This window comes from Uloborus diversus, chromosome 7 (genome assembly GCF_026930045.1).
Source record: "Uloborus diversus isolate 005 chromosome 7, Udiv.v.3.1, whole genome shotgun sequence".
NCBI classification, from domain to species: domain Eukaryota; kingdom Metazoa; phylum Arthropoda; class Arachnida; order Araneae; family Uloboridae; genus Uloborus; species Uloborus diversus.
In genome coordinates, this window is record NC_072737.1 from 84,833,190 (window position 1) to 84,846,646 (window position 13,457).

Sequence of the window (13,457 nt, forward strand, 5' to 3'; positions counted from 1 at the left end):
GCGCCGTCTCACACTTCAAAAAAAGAAATTATAATTACATTCTGACTGATTAACTGAATGTTTATAAATGTACAAATTTAATTTAAAAAGTGAAAAACCTATTTTTAAACATTCCTATATTTCACTCTTCCTCCCTCCCTTCTAATAATATCAAAGTCTTCTAGGGTCACCAAATCCTGATAAGTTGAAACCTACTTTTTAGATCTACACTATTTACTGATATTTAGATCTACGTTACTTACTGATATTTAGATTTGCACTACTTATGCACGTGAACGCATGACAGGACCTGTTTTGAAAAAAAATCTCTGTTACTTCCCTATAAGTTTTTGGTATGACCTACCTTGTTCTGTTACAATTCTTCCGTTTGCACAATTTCTTCGAGTAATCTGTTTGTAATAATGAGCGATCCTTTTTTAGCTTTTACAAACATTTTTTAAATACACTGATATTGTTTTAACTAAAGTTCTCAATCAGTGGCCTCCCGGGTTTAGATCTAGGGAACTGCTTAGTTTGAGTAGGAATGAGATTAAAAAGTCCATTAGGTTTACTAACTGGACATTGCTCTCTTAATAGGCATCTTAATCTGATGGTGGTTACCAACGATCCATTGTGTAGAGGATGCCATATGGCAGATGAAAGCTCAATTCATGTACTGTGTGAATGTGACTATTATTCTGCTCAAACATTGGAATATTTAGGATACCACAACGTGGATCCTTGAGAACTAACTACCTAACATGTCGGTTAGACAACCGCTGAAATTCTTTTCTGTTATTGAGCTCTTCTTGTGGTCCTAGGGAGGATAGTAGAACAGACCAGTGGTCTCAGTGCTCGCGCTTGTTTCAAACGTCCCCTTTTCCACTTCATAACTTCAACTATAATTTAAATGTATGCAAATGTTATTGATCTTTTAATGCTATTGCATACACTAGTATAATTTTTACCCAATTTGTGGATTATCCACAGTTACCATGTCACCCTACTCCACAGATAATCGGAAGTTTACTGTATTCAGTACTTGTAAAAATGTTCTCATCTGATATTCTGAAATTGTTCTCTAGTTTTTATTCTTTTTAATTATTTTTAGGTCTTCCCCTACCTGATATATCTATAAAAAGTGCCTTTAGTGTTGCAAATAAGTGCAAGTATCAGTGTCATCACTGCTCGTACTCAACTGACATTGGATCAAATTTGAAGTACCATATTATTACTCATACAGGGGAGAAACCATTTACCTGTAAAGAGTGCAATAAAGGTTTTAGTCATCCTTCATCAGTGAAAAGACATATGCGTTTGCATGCAAGTCCAATGGATTACGATCAAGTTGATCCTTGATGTAATGGAGGATAATGTAACGTATTTAAAAAATATTTTTTTGCTTCACTGGTTTTGTGATCTTATTCAAAAGTGCTTTACATATCATGATGTGAAATTTACGGTTTTAGAGTTACCAAACAAATATATTTATTTTGTTGTTCATTTATTTTTTAATATTGTTTTATTGAGAATGCTGAAGTCATTTTTATTTATTCTTTCTTCTTGTTAAAACTTGGCCGTTTAAACGTAAGAATTGCTAGATGATCATCGTTCAGTTCTTGCCTTTAGGGTTGCATTCAATACTTACATTATATTTATTATTTTTCAAATTTTAAATTTATTTTTTTTTCCAAATTCTTTCTTTGTATTATTCTATACAATTTCAAGCTTTGTGCAATGTATATCCTTTCTCCTTGAAAATTGATTAAAAGTGTCTGAACAAGAAAATGGGGAAGGGGAGGGGATGGGAGAGAAAGAAGAAAACATTGATTTTAGAATGTTGCAAACTTACAGACATTATAATACTTTGCAGAAGAGTTGGGCTTGAATTATATTGACTAATCTTACTATGTATCAATGTTTTATGTATCAATTACATTGTAGTACTTTCTATGTGAAAGCTGTGTTTTAATGTTATGGCTTTAAAGGTTTCATGTCCAAATACTTGGATGCTGAATCAAAGTCCAACCATATCTGTGTTGAATTTCATTAACTTTATTGGCTTCCATTTAAAATTATTTTCTCTTTAGTATGTGTTCATCTCAACGAAGGAAATGTTTCCTCTACATTTATTCTAAAACAAATTTTCTGAAATGGGAAAATTATTGTCTATATTATTCATTCTTTGATAAAAAGCTTTTAAAATTAAATTTAAAGAAGAATTTAAAAATATGGTATTAAATGGTAAATATTGGTTTTAAATAGTACAATTTAAAAACAGAGGAAAAGAACTTACTCAAATTCAAAAAAAGTACTTATATTTTTTACCATTTTATCATTTTGACTGTGGGTCTCAAAAGTCCCTTTAAGTACATAAAAATCACTTTTTTGAGACCTTTCCCCATGTCTCTTTTTTTACAATTCTATTTAAAGTCTCTAACTTTGGCAGAATGTCTTTTATTCCTAATTTTGTGATTTATCAGATATTTTTCAGTCAAATAAATAAATAGAAAAGTTTTAAACCAAACTACTAAGTCAAGAGCCAAGATGGAACCTAAGTCGGCCAGAGGTTAACAAATCATTTTATTCATTGATAAATATGAAATTATTCTGGAATTGTTTTTAAGTTAATGCCAATTACCTTTGTCTTATTTAAGTTTCATATGCCGTACAAAACATACTCTGTACTAATTTTCAGTTTGAGTTTGACCAAGTCAACCATTTGGTTGTAGAATTTAATAAATAAATAAATACATGAAGTTTGTATTCTTCTGCTATGTAGAAGTAGTTTATAAGAAAAAATTCCATTCCTTTTAATTGTTTCTCAACAACAAATTCACTTTTTCATTAAAGTACGATCAAGATTTCCAGTCGCTACTCACCACGTGGTGTTCAGCAGTTACTTGCAACTTAAGATTTTAGAATTATTTTTTACCAGGTCACCCGTCTTCCTTACAACATATATCTTCACCTCTAGCAACATTGCATGATAAATCATTGAAATCTGATCCACTAGATAAGTGGTTCCCAACCGGTGGTTCACAAACCCCTGTGGATTCGCGAAAAAATATATTGTAATGGCGGAGTTTTAACATGCCTGTGTCTGATGAAGTCTCATGTTCAAGCAAATTTTGCTTATTTTTCATTAATTAGCCCCTCGCCCACTCGATGCTTTTAGCATAAAAATATTTGCATACTTGCTGACACATTTTACATTTGAAGAATTTAGTCTGTCATTGCAAAGCACTGGTTTTAGCACTGTCGTCAGATGAAAGAAATTGAAAGCGTTCGTTTCCTCAGAAGCTTATGATCGGAATGATTGATTAAACTTGATGAAAACATTACATGGAGCATATGCAAGCATCTCAAATATTTTGATGTGTAGTTTCTTTAACTTTTGGGTCCGACGAATATATATCGCTCCTCTCTTGTATTGAGTCATAAATGCATAGAAGTAAGATCACGCTGTTGTTTGTTGCTATAATTTTCCCACTACATGACTACAATTTTGAGCTTCATTGTTGAAAAAGAATAAGAATGGCTGGCGACCCAAAAATACCACAGGAAGTAAGGAAAATTAATTACTTTAGAAAATTTTCGTGGTTGAAGTTTGGCAGTGTGGAGTTTATGCACTATAAAAAAAAAAAAAAAAATCAACGGAATTTAACCATACAACTTAATTTGAGCTATATGTAAATAAGGAATTCATGAAATTTGAAGAAAACTTCTTTTGTAGTAAGTGAACTTAGAAGTATTTGTTTTGTTAAAGATTACCTTTTGTGTAAATATTAGAGTAAATGCGTGCATTGAAAAATAGATGCTTCTATTATTTTTCAATCTGCGCATTTCACTCTGCACTTATAGCATAATTTCAAGAAAATTCTTCAGCAATCAGACACTTAATGTATGTAGTATATCTCTATCGAACGGCTAGGCTCGTGGCTCTTTTCAAGAAGACAAACCTTGAGATATTTCTCATATTACTGAGAGAAAAAAGTTCATTTACTTAATCTAAGATCTTAATCTTTAATTGACATCTGATTTAGTGATAGTATGTGCCATCTATGTACCCTTGTGTCAGAAAAGTTTCAGCCAAACTTGGAGCCTCTTTGTTCCACAAATATCCCATTTTTAAAATCTTTTTAAGGTTAATTGAAGCTCAACACCGAATAATCACTGTGTTTATTTTTTGGTGAATTTGTTTTGCATTCATTTTAGTTTGTAACAATATTTGTAATTCTATATTTTGCAGTTATGTTTTCGTTCTTGTTATAAACTATTGAGCAGCCTCAAACAAAAAAAAAAGCCTCCCAAATTTTATTGTCTATGTGTGTGCACGCACATTTTTTTTTTGCTTGTTACTTATTACCTAGTACCCAAGGGGTTCGACACCCTCTTTCAGAGTTAGGAAGGGGTTTGCAAAGCCAAAAAGGTTGGGAACCGCTGTACTAGATGAAAGACGGACAAAGAGTTTTGAATATTGTTTCAGCAGTGGTTTATGTGCTTATTTATTATTAAGTTACATTTTTTTTTGAAAAGGAGTGGTTGCTAGAAAAAAAGGAACAAGCTCTAATAAAATTGCTTCTACTCGTCAACAGCAACCAGAAAAATTTCCTACTCTTGATCTTTGTTATTTGTAAAAAAGAAAGGAAAGAAAAATCTCTAAAACTACATAATTTTGTTTCTCTGGGACCCCAACCACTCCCCTGATTTTCAAAGTCCCCAAATCCCACTTATTTGAAGAAATTCTGTTACGAGTTAAGATCCCTGTAAAAATACAACTGTTGTATATTAATTCATATATTCAAGATGTTAAGAATGCAGCGCTTTTTGTTTAGAAAAATTGTTTTAACTTTTTACTTTATTGCTTTTTTTAAGGAAAATTCTTTTATTTAAGTGTCATTTATAATTGCACTAAACTAAATTCTTATTTTTTAATGTATGTAATTGATGGGAAAAATATTTTGATATATATCATGCTGTTTTCCTAAGTATTTTGTAATGCTAGGCCAGATTAAGGCATAGGCACATGGGGCACGGGCCAAGGGCACCAACTCTGAAGGTAAAAGTTTGATTTTTGACTCATTCCATATCGCACTATAGCAAAATGTAAATATTAAATCTAGAAAAAAAATTCCCTGTAAAAATTTAATCTTTTATGCAAATTCCAAAACCACTCTAAGTTTGTTCTATATTTACAACACTATTAAAAGGTATACCATAATGATAGCTTACTGCAACAGGCAAAGTTTGACGACATCTTATATTATCATATTAGTTATTGTAATGCTAAGGCCCTTCTATTTTTTATAATGCACATATACTTTCTAATATAAGGTACCACCAAATTTAGTACAGATATGTTAATATGCAAGAATAAAGATACTTTACTATATCTCCATATAAAATAAGTTCGGAGGTGGAGGGGTTGACAAATAAATTTCGTGCCCAGTGTCTTCAAAAATTTTAGTCGGACCCTGTTGTCATGCATATAAAAAGATTTTTAACTGACACAAGGTTGACTTTTTGTATAGGACATATGTATATGTATTATATCATGGTTTTATGTAGATATATATAGCATATCAGTTTAATATGTGTCTTTCCTTGCAAAATATCTGTGCCTCTGTTGCGTTATTTAGACAAACATCTTCTTCATGGAAGTAACACAATTGCTGTGAACAAAACAAAAACATTAATGACATCAATATATTTTTACAACCTGTTTGATTTTATGTGTAGAAGACTTGAACTGATGCTTTTAATTTTAAAATTAGTCGGAGAATCGTGTTTGTTTTTAAATTGATTGAATTTATCATAGTTTGGTACTCTATCATTGAGATAATTTTATAGCATACTAGTGAGGGTCTAAAGCTTTCTTGATGATTGGTACTCTACTTTAGGTACGTTTGAAAAAAATTGAATTGGGGAATGGATGAATTCATATCCCTTTTCTAGTTTTTGACCTTGTGATGGACCCTTGTGTTACAATCCTTGATTTCATTCTTTTTTCTTTTACAATAAGCAATATGCAACTTTTAAGGTTTAAAATATAAGTTAAAATTTGATTTATGCCTCCATAATCATATATATTCGTAACAGATTTCCAGGAACCTGAACCGGGCGGTGTTATGGAAAATTTTCACTATTTGTCCTGAAATCAGGGCCAAAGAAATAAAAAGAAACTCAAAGTCCAGCCATGAGTGTATTCTTTCATCATAGGCCTGTGCTATTCATGGATGAAGGCATCGGGGTAACGACAAACAAACGATTTTCAGATAATTCACAAAATTGTTGAAAGCAAACAAAAACAAACACAAAATGCATTTAAATATTAGCAAGTACAGTGAAACTTCAGTGAGTGACCACTTCTGTATAGCAACCACCTCCATTAATGACTGATTTTCCTCCCCATCAACTCAATGTTAAGAGTCCTCTGGGAGAGACCATCAAAACCTCTTCTACTGACCAGAATTATGGAAAACTCAGCACAGTAAAGTGAAGGAATTTTCGGTAAAAGAAAACCAAGAGAGAGATAGCGATAGAAAAGCAATAAAATATTTTGGACACATATCTGCCTTTTTTTGCTTTCGAAAGTGGAAATAAATCAGAATAAAGGGGTGAAATCTTTTCTAGGCGTTTCAAATGGATTCCTTTCATGACCCTCTGTTTAGAGCCTCAAGATTGTTGTAAAAAAGATGGCATAGTTTTTCGTACCCTTAGGAAGCTCAGGTGACACTTGTCATCTCGCGGAAGGTCAGGCGTATTTTCTGTCATTGTGGAAGGTTGATAATTACAATTAGTTATTTAAAAAATTGTTCTCAGAATTTAGTTGCTTATGAATGGAACAATGGCTAGTGGCCAGAATCTTTTTAGCTCATTTGAACAGGTGATAAATAGATATTCTCATGTTGTATTTGGATTGCACTAATGATAACAGCATGAATAATTAATTTTTGTAGATAAAAGCTGAACTAGAAACAAAAGTTGGTTCAGAACACACAAAAAATCTGAAGCAGATTTCAGTAAAGCAGAGAAATGAGAGAAGCTCTTCTCACATTTTAATAAAATGAATCAGTTATTAAATGGAAAAATAATGTAAGAAGTATATTTTAGAAAAGAAAAATTTTAGTTTCTCTATTCAAATATATCCTTATCATAATGTTCTTCATCTACTGCAATTGAAACGTTGGTGTGATTATTGTTTTTTGTGCTTTTAAAAACAATCTCTAAGAGCAACCAACCTCCATTAACAACCACTTTTTTCTAGGAACAGAGAGTGGTTGCTCGATAGAAGTTTCACTATTAAACTAATAGTGTCTGTAAGATGTTAAAACATCAACGAATTGTTTTTTCTTTTGCATACTTTTTTGTTATAAGTGAAGTTTCTTCAAACATAGTTATTTAAGTCATTGGTGTCATTTTTGTTTTTGAACATCTTGTTATTTTGTTTCATTTTATGTTTTCTTGTAATTTGTAAATAAATAAATTAAAAAAAAAAAACTTAATGAAATTTTTTATCTTGTGTTAAGAAAATAATTATTACTTTTTAGATTTTTCTTTTAAAAGTTTCTTTTAAGAGTTGATTTTATGTATTATTTGTAAAACTATTAGATTGAAAAACAAATAATCATTAATATGTATTGTATAAAATGTTCTTGTTATAGTTTAAACTATCTTATGACTTGTAAAAATGTTATTTCAATAAGTATTAAATAAATTGACAAATTTTTAGTACTTATACGATTTAGTGTGTGCATTATTTAAATTTGATTTTTTATAGCATTGATTGTGTTTTATTGGGCATTTCAAAAATCCTCTTGTTAATTTTTGTGACTTAAATATAAATAAGATCCTATACCCAATACATTTAAATGCTCTTGCATTTTGTAAGTTGTTTTTAATTTTTATTACTAAAACTCTTTTAGTTAATATTTAGCTGTTATTTATGTTATCTTGGTTTTTTGGTTTTGCTTAAAAGATTAAAAATTTAAAGTACTAAGATGTTATTTTCATACTGAGATAATTTTTTATATTTTACTTTTCTGTAGGAGGAATAAGAATTATTATTCCAAGTTCAACATGTCCAGAAAAAAGTAAGAAATTTATTTACTTCATTGCTGAAATAAAATTTAACACTTTGAAATTAATTGTTTTAAAATATTTTTTTACAAATACAGTAGAATCTCTCAAAAGTGACACTAAGGGGACCAGACATCTTGTCCCTTAAATAAAGGTGTCCTTTCTTCAGAGGTAAATAAATTGATGCATATGCTGTGTACTTAACTCAGTATCATCTTATTATAAGCATAAACTAGTAACACTTTCGATTAAGTACTGGAAATGTTTCATATATACTAAATAAAATTCAGAATTATTCAAACTGAGGAAAAAATACTTAATTTTTATCAAAAATTTTGTAGCATCAAAGTTTTGTAATTTATTTTCATTCATTACAATTTTGAATTGATGTATCACATGTATTTGTTTAATGTCATGTAATTTGCAATGCAAAAAACAGTGTGATCACATTTCAAGTGTTCTATAAAAAGCTTGTCATGGGCAGCAGCACTACCTGTCAGAGCTGAGCATGAAGAAATTAATGAGAGGGAAAAGTATGAACTCAACAAGAGTTTTAAGAAGAAATATTTGTTTATTTGCATATAAATGTCAAGACAAACTTTTACCACTTAAATTTTGGGCAAAAAGTGAACCTCTGATCAAAATAAATTCAATTTTTCTAATGCTTTTATACATTTTTTTTTTTTTTTTTTGTGATTTTTCTCTGCCTGTCCCTTAAAAGAGGTACTACTGTCTTCTTGAGCTCTAGAGCACTTGGTGAGCCTTGACTTGCGTCACAATCCTGTCCCACACAACCCATTGTTCGAACTTCTCCTTAAATTGCAAATTTTCGCTATAGATTATAGGCAAGTCATTGAGTATGTCGTCTTTTAGTTTTTTCCTTGGGAATCCTTGGGGCCTAGTTTGTATCCTTGTACAGTTTAAGTTATTTTTCAGGCTGCAATTTGTGAGGCTCTAAGGTGATTTGATAAATTGCACAATATTTTTTCCTTTTATACATCTGTCGATTTCTAAGTTTAACCTTATTCTCCATTGGACTAGTTCACATTGGTATCCAGTTGAGATTCTTTTCCAAGCTGCAATTTGAGGAGCTCTAAGATGATTTAATAAATCACGCAATATTTGTTCCTTTTATACATCTGTCAATTTCTAAGTTTGACCTTATTCTCCATTGGCCTTTATTGCTACAGGTCCAATTATTCTTGGTAATACCTATCGTTCGAAAACAAACAAGTCATTTTCATCTTTTTTTTGTCCTTGTTCAGTTTTCACTACTGTATGTCATAATTGCATCTGATAATCGTTTTGATGTCTTATTTTTGATGGAATTGTGAGCAATTTTTAACCAATATATTACAGTTAATTTCCTTTTTAAAGCAATCTTTTAGTTGTAAAAAAGCCTTTTGATAGCACCGATTTTGATTGACTTTCCTACAAATTGAATTTTTTGTTTATGTTTTTCCACTTATGCTTTAATTCATGATTTATCCTTATTTTTGAAAAATAATTTTTATCTAGCAAGTCTTAAGCACCAAGATAAATATAAATTTACTGAATATGAATTACAATCGAACCTCCATATATCAAACTTCCACATATCAAAATTTTCCATTTATCGAAATACCAGCAAATTTATATGTTCATTACATAGAAAAATTATTTCTATGTATTGAAAAAAAATCTCTACATATCGAAAAAAATTTCGAGACATTCGTAGGTTTTTTTTCCCACTTACTATTTGTCGCATGAAAAATGAAGGTTAGCGGAGAAAATTATAATCACTAAAGGTTGCTACAAAACTCATAAGGAACCTGGGGTTTAGGGGTGTGTAGATAGGGTCTTTGTTCCATTCTGAAGTTCTTACATTCCCTCAAGTTTATTTCAAATCTTAGTTGCAGCCAGTAACACTGTAAAATCAGTTTCAAGTTATCCCTTTTGTCTGTTGATTCTAATTCCTAGTATTTCTAGCTTCAGTAAAAATCATTCAAGTTAAGTAGATTGATTTTTTACTTTTCTCTCGATTACATTGTCAAAACGAAAATCCCCTAATGTGCGGCGGTTCAAGTTGAATTGCCGAAGAATGAAGGTGTATGAAGGCGCAAAAATGAAATTTCTGTTAAATTTTTAATTATTATCTTTCATTTAATCCGATGTTCGTTTAAATTAGAAATTGGGTTTCATGCACGTAAATTAGTTTTAATTTTAATGTTTTAGGATTTTTTTTTATGACAAAGTAAGATCGTTTCTATGTATCGAATTTTTTTCTGGCAATTTGCTACTTCGATATATGGAATTGCTGCGGTTTTTTTTTTCTTTTCATTAAAAAAAATATTTTAATTTTAGTTACTTGTTCCCATTTGAAAGTAGATGTGACAAATTAATCACTGCATACAGTAATTGCAAATGAAAAGGGAAATTCACCATTTGAATGTTATTATTATGGAAACAAAATTTTAAATGATTTACCATTATTTGTAACTTTCCCAAATTGCCATTATTTTGGATCTTATTCGTTAGCGTTGAACAACAGCTAAGAAAAGAGTCCAACAAAAGATTGTTGGACTCTTTTTGACTACAGACCTGTTCCATGTGGATTCTACATGTCTCAGCATTTTGGGGTTTAGGCAGGTGCCAATCAAGTTTTAAAGAGTGCTTTTATTGTTATTTTAAGTCAGTCGTAGTCAATTTGACCTTTTTGAACACTATTTAAGATTGATTTCAAAGTTTTTTTAGTGTGGTGTAAAAGGTTTTTGTCTTAATCCTGTAACTTTATCTGACCAAAATTGATGCCAAATTAGCACTTTATTACTTTATTGTTAGGAAAAAAAAACTAGTATTAGTCCTAACTAACGCTAGAAAAAAGCTTGTTTTATCCTTAAAAAGTCCATGAATACTCCTTGGAAAAAATTTCCATTGTGTATGCACCATGTTGCTCCTAACTTAGTGTATCCCTACTTCATTCTTCAATTTGTGTGATTATCCTTTGTATTTTTTAAAGCTGAATCTAGTCATTATGATTGTTTTTTTATAACTTGAAGAAAGGCTTTTATGCTCTCTCATCTCTACTGTATCCTAAACTTGAGGCAGCAACTCCCTGCTTGCTGCAGCACTCAATCCCCTTCTGAAATATTTGCATGTGCTGGGTACCCTTCTTTTCAAATAAGCAGAGGAAAAAAAATAGTATAAACTTTATATAAATATTTCTTTGTATTTCTTAAGTAATAAATTGGGCCTAATTTTTCAAGGACAGCCCAAGTATGCATTATCTTCATTCTAGAAGTTGGCAGACAGAAAGTTATTAGTCAGGGCAGTGGGCTTTCCATTAGTCTTAGTTGGCTGAATGCTCAAGGTTATTTTTTCCCTTCTAATGTTAATGTTCAGATAAATTGCTTCTGTTTAAAATCAGTAAAAAGTTAAATTAATATGAAATAAAAATGATTGATTGAACTAGTTTTTAGATACAACTTTTTTGTTTTTATCAAGCCTATGTATTTTTTGTAATATAAATGTTTCTTTATTGTAGGAGAAACTACTGAACCTTCAAAAGAAAAGCCTTTCCATTGTCAATATTGTGGAAAGTCTTTTATGACAGTTTCAGGTTTGACTCGACATGTTCGTGTGCATACCGGTGAAAATTTGTTTCCTTGCGAAGAATGTGGTAAAAAGTTCACTCAGAAATGTCACTTGAAAGGACATCTTGAGATTCATGAGAGAAACAGAAATAACTGACACTCACCAGATTATTGGGAATATCAACTTGTATACAACACTTAATGTTTCAAGAACTGATATTTAAAATTCTCTTGTTATACAAAACATTTTATTAAATGCTAGCCACGGAAAAACTCGATTTCTTTTCATTCAAACTCGTTTTTTTTTAAAAATCTTTATGAAATAAGTATTCTAAAATATTTTTTTGTTGATCTTATCACATTTGTAAATTAATTTTTTACCCTTCCCAATGTGTTTCCACATACAGTAAACACTCGATTATCCGCGGATCTTTTCACATGCTTTTTTTTATAAACTCATGATTGTGTTATTCTTCATTTTCCCTTTTCCATATGTTTTTTACATTCAATGTTAGTAGATGAAATGTAGCCATGTTTGTAGCTATAATTTAAATATATTTATGAGTGTTTTTATTCTTACTTTTTTAGGTATTGTATTGAGTAGCATCGTTTTTTACCTATTATTCAGATTATCTGCCGTTACCGTGCCACCCTATTCCGCGGATAATCGGGTATATGTACTTTGTGTCAATGAAAAGATTTTAATATTTTCATCTTCTTAATTAGTAATACTAAGTTGTGGAACTAGTTGTAATAAATTTGACGTTGTTTTTGAACATTTTGGGGTTTTACAAATAAATGATTCATCATTTTCCTGAATTTTTCTTTTTAAATTTTTATCTTTAAATGTTCCAATGTAAACAAATAAGAATGTTGGAAACTTCAGAACAGACCTCACACTAAAAACATTTCTCCTCTGGTTAAATCCCTCCAAACAGCCTACCTTGATAGCATTATGGCATTTCTATTGGGAGGCAGTACTATATAAAACACCACACAGGAAATGAATTCTTATTATCAGGGGTGATTGTGAGTTCATCAAAAAATACCTGAAAGTTTCAAAGCGAGAACGGGGAAAGGGGGGGGGGGCGGTAATCTTTGGCCCCAGTTACTTAAGTACATTTTTGCCATAGTATTAAATAGGTCTGAGTCAAAATATTGTGTGTACATTTGATTACATTTTTTATGGGTTACATAGTTACTTTTGAGCTAGTGTTATACAAATTATCTTGACATTTGTCCATCTTAAGGGTAAAGTGTCCATCTTAAGGCTCTTGGGGGTATATTTGGTGAGTATTACATAAATTAAAAAAATTGCGGAGATAGGGAGATAAAAACGTAACAAAAAAAAAAACATAATTCCGGTATTTTCGGACATAAAAATACCGGAAATACGTCCGAAAATACTAGAAATTCGGTAAAATACCGGAACACAATCACACCTGTATTATAATTATTCATGGTCAGCCTGATTGTTATGGTATCTTTAGTTTGAGATGTAGCTTTTAAAGATATAGTTCTCAAGCAATGAGACCCCCATTCTCCATCTGAAAAAGTTTGCTTATGTTAAATCAGTGGTGCAATTTAGAGGAATGGCATCTCTTACTTTTTAAATTTTACTATAGTGCCTTTTGATTTTTTACTATAGTGCCGTTCTATTTGAAGCAATCAAAGTTCTTTAAAAAATAATAACACAAGATGTACCTTACACTTTCATTTCATGTCTACACTGATGGTTCCTCAACTGATGGAAAAATCAGTGCTGTTGTCTTCTGTAGAGGATTATTAGAGAAATCTTGTGTGGTTGAATTTCATGCTTCTAAT

The 13,457-nt window shown here is 30.7% G+C and overlaps 1 long non-coding RNA gene across 1 annotated transcript; it reads left to right on the top strand.

Moving 5' to 3' along the window:
- The first annotated feature begins 494 nt into the window (after positions 1-494).
- Positions 495-12,411, top strand: LOC129225603 (uncharacterized). Its single transcript, XR_008580741.1, has 3 exons — positions 495-1,354; positions 8,031-8,075; positions 11,585-12,411. It is a non-coding gene; the product is annotated as an uncharacterized LOC129225603 (long non-coding RNA).
- Positions 12,412-13,457: the final 1,046 nt, after the last annotated feature.